General features: G+C 29.8%; 1 long non-coding RNA gene across 1 annotated transcript; it reads right to left on the bottom strand.

Moving 5' to 3' along the window:
• Positions 1-288: 288 nt before the first annotated feature.
• LOC140178934 (uncharacterized) lies at positions 289-2,784 on the bottom strand. Its single transcript, XR_011872023.1, has 4 exons — positions 2,564-2,784; positions 2,399-2,466; positions 1,162-2,206; positions 289-538 (listed from the first exon to the last, which is right to left on the bottom strand). It is a non-coding gene; the product is annotated as an uncharacterized lncRNA (long non-coding RNA).
• Positions 2,785-3,992: the final 1,208 nt, after the last annotated feature.

Below are 3,992 nucleotides of genomic sequence, written 5' to 3'. Positions count from 1 at the left end.
CCTTATAGAATACATGATATAAGATGTCTTTATAAAAAAAATTTTTAACAACGTAAATTTAGAAGAAAAATAAGTATTTTTACAAGAAAAAATATCTAAAATACATAATAAATATAAATGTTAAATATGTTAATATAAAAAAACTAAACAATTTTTTTTAAAGAGATATAGAGATTATTATATAAAAATTAATTTGAAAGGTACAAAGACTTGAGGGTATAATATTAAATTGGTTAAGTAAAAAGTATTAGTGCGTTAAATAATTAAGACATCAATGCGCACCATACCTGCCATGCAAACTCACACGTAACAAATAGATCAGATGTTGTACAGATTCAACTTCCTTGTTATACATGACACAAATATTATCATTTTGATCAATGATATCCAATCTACTCAAACGATTCTTTGTATTAACTCGGCCTACTAGCACAAACCAAGTAAACAGCTCAACTCGAGAGGGCATTAATCCTTTCTAGATTCTATTTGTGAACTTGTAGCTAAGGATATCATCCGTCAAAGTCTGTTCCTGCAAAACCTGCACAAATGAATTAGTAATATAAACGCTTTCCTTATCAAATTTTTAGACCACTCTATCTTGTATTCCTGCTATTAATCTCACAGCGTGCAGGATATCCAGCAATTGATTCAAGCTATCAGTCTCCCACTGGCAGAATTCCCTCTTCCATTGAAAGTTCCACACCCTTTTATAACTCCCTTTTATTTATTTTTTTTTAATTTACAATAAGTTTTTCATTACCTCAGTGGTTATTTTATTTTGCTAAAGTTGATTCGAATAACGAATCAAATTAGAAAAATATTTAAACATAATTTAAAATTCTAAAAAACCTAAAGATTGATCACCTTTAGGTAACTTATTTCACAAAGTATTATATCCAAAAACTACAAGATAAAAAATACGCCTAAAAATAGATAAATCAATGACAAAGAAAACGGCCTAACGAAGACAACAATATCATAAAAGTTATAAAACACCATGCTGGAAATTAAATAGCCCAGCGCCACCAAAATCCAGTTAAATGGATAAATAATTCCATAATTAATAAGACAAGTAGAGCAAAGTGCCAACCACATAAGAAACACAAATCACCTATAAGTTCCAAATAAATTAAAGTTCAAAGAAAAATTATAAAAACCTACTTGTCAATGATGTTAATAATCCTTCCATCCGCAGCTTGATCGGAAGCACCTACCTTGGAAAGGTCAAGGTTAGGTGCCAATAGCTTGACCTGCTTTTTGAGGGCCGCCTTGGCATTTGTCACGCAAAATGACAGCCTGAGTGATCAGGCATGCTTTGCTTTCCATGTCTCGCCCATTCTCTAAGAAAGTTTGAGTAAAGTCAAGGGGTTTTTCAAGTACTTTTGGGCCTTGGCCATGTCCACAAGTAGCAAGATCTCTCCATTAGAAAGGTGAGAGGTATGAATATTTATGGATTGGATCAGATTGAATATGATCGAAATCTTAATTCGATTTGCACTAAACTCATCGGATTAGATCAAATTCAATATCGGCATTTTTATTCTTGAATTCGACCTGTATTTGCAGATCGAATTGAATCAAATCGGATATCAGATATTTCTGTAAAATAAAAAATATTAAAAAATTTATTTCTATAAAAAACAAAGTCAATAATACTTTTTTTTTTCACTTGTAACAAATCATTTTCCATTAAAGACATGATACTTTTCTTCCTTTAAGTAGGAGCACATCTTTCTATATTTTTTTCAAATCTTGCTCTTAATAATGATTATTTTCAAACATAATTCAAGTAGTGTTATATTATTCATATTAGTTGTTGCTATCTATTAACTCTCATAATAATTGTCATGCTTCTTTCCTTTTCTATTTGCATGAGTAGCAACAATCTCTTTCATATCTTGGTCTAAATGATTGATTCTTTCTAAATCAAATGAAATAATCATACATATTAATGTCAATCCTAAAATTTTATAACACATAATTACACCATAAATTAGAATCAATTCTTAATCAATCAACCAAATGTTTGTATAATTTTTTTTTTTTTAACTCAAACAATCTTTTTCTTAATGACAAACATTTTAAAATAAAAACATTTAAGAAAAAGTAATAAGAATGGGATAACTTCCCTTTCACTCGCAGAAAGTTCTCACCCTGAATCCAGAGATTAAAGCTCCTCCTAAATATGTGCTATAATGCTTTTCAGCTGAAAATCAGAGTGTAGTAGAAATACAAACAAACAACAAACAATAATAACTATATAGCATTATGAGCAAGAGTAACAATTATGAGCAAGAGTAAGAAGGTGTAGCCAATGACACTAAAATCAAATCATCCCAAATAAACATTAACAGTAATAAGAAGTCTCAAAATAGTTTCAGTACTTCTAAAATATTACCACAAAATAATTAAGTCTCTTTATACCAATTTTTTCTCCTTTTGTGATTAAAGGAGGAAGTTAAGCACCTGCAAACATAGATTAGAGACAATAAAAATAGAAATATAGTAGTAGCAAAGAAAATATGAATTAGAAACAACACTACTATCACACGTCAAGACATACGTCGGCTTTCTTATCTTACTTATCTCCAAAAATTTTAAGACCTTCAGAATATTATTTGAAGAGGTAGAAACAACAGATGCAGCAAAACAATAGGTAATAACTTTTAAGCCATATAGATGGATGTGTGATAGTGAGCATGAGGTGAGAAAGGATGAAGCTTCCAAGAAGAAGAATGAAATATATCTAGATTATCTCCTTTCCTATCTTTCAAATTTTAGATAAATGTCAACTAGATAGTGATGGCCAAATTTTTAATTTAAAAAGCTACAACACCTCCAAATTATCTCTCTCTTATTGCTCATTATTCATTTTGTTTTTTGATATTTCACAAAAATAACAAGAACAATGAAAGATTATTAATAACAATGAGATCAGTGTTGGTTCATATGAGAATTAGCAAAGTCCATTTTGACAAAACTTATTTTATCCTGTAAAATATAAAACTAAAAAAAAAGCATAAGTATATCACAATAAATTAAAAGAATTAATAATAACATGGATAGTAATGAGAGAACTTAGGAGGGAATAATTAAATTAAAAAAATGCTAAAAAAACATAAAACCAAAAAAATTTCGTAAACTCAATGATCAACAAGTCACAGTAAAAACGATCTAGACCATAAACCCAATATTTCATCTTACTATGGTATGCCATCATAACAATCAGTTGCAAAAAAAAAAAATCTCATCTATCTATAAGAGAACATTTAAATATCGTGTTAGACCAAAAATTTAATTTAAATCAGAGAAGCTAATAATTTTTAAAGTAGTTTTAAGTTTGCAAAACCTCTCTTCAACTAAAGGTTTCATAAAAATATCAACTAGCTAATTTTTAGATTTAACAAATTGAATGCCAGTATTCTCATTGTGAATATATTCTTTAATAAAATAATATTTAACTTCAATGTGTTTTGTTCTAAAGTACAAAAGTGAATTTTTTGAAATTTTAATGATACTCATATTGTCACACATTAAAAGAATACTAGAGGCATTTAACTTATAGTCATCTAAGTTTTTAACCAAAGAACTTGAGAGCAACAAAAAGAGGCAACAATATACTCAACGTCAGTAATAGACAGTTGCAATGTTCTTTGTTTCTTGCTAGTCTACACGTTTAATGCGTTTCCAATAGTGCAGTAAATGCCGCTGGTGCTTCTTCTATCAACTCTATTATCTGCAAAATTAGCATCTAAATATCCAACTAAATGAGCAAATCTTCAAATCACGCGTATGCGTCAGTCACGCGCACGCGTCGCCATGTAAAGCTCCTATTCACGCATACGCGTCAGTCACGTGCACGCGTCGCTCCTCACTGCCATCTCCTTCGATTCTTGTACTGCAGAAACTCCATCAAATCCAGCCGAAAGCTACCTAAAATAAACAAAATTACAAAAGACTCAAAGTAGCATCCATATTGGCTAAAAGATAAT

Source organism: Arachis hypogaea, chromosome 15, assembly GCF_003086295.3.
Source record: "Arachis hypogaea cultivar Tifrunner chromosome 15, arahy.Tifrunner.gnm2.J5K5, whole genome shotgun sequence".
NCBI classification, from domain to species: Eukaryota; Viridiplantae; Streptophyta; class Magnoliopsida; order Fabales; family Fabaceae; genus Arachis; species Arachis hypogaea.
This window is presented reverse-complemented; position numbering and strand designations above follow the sequence as displayed.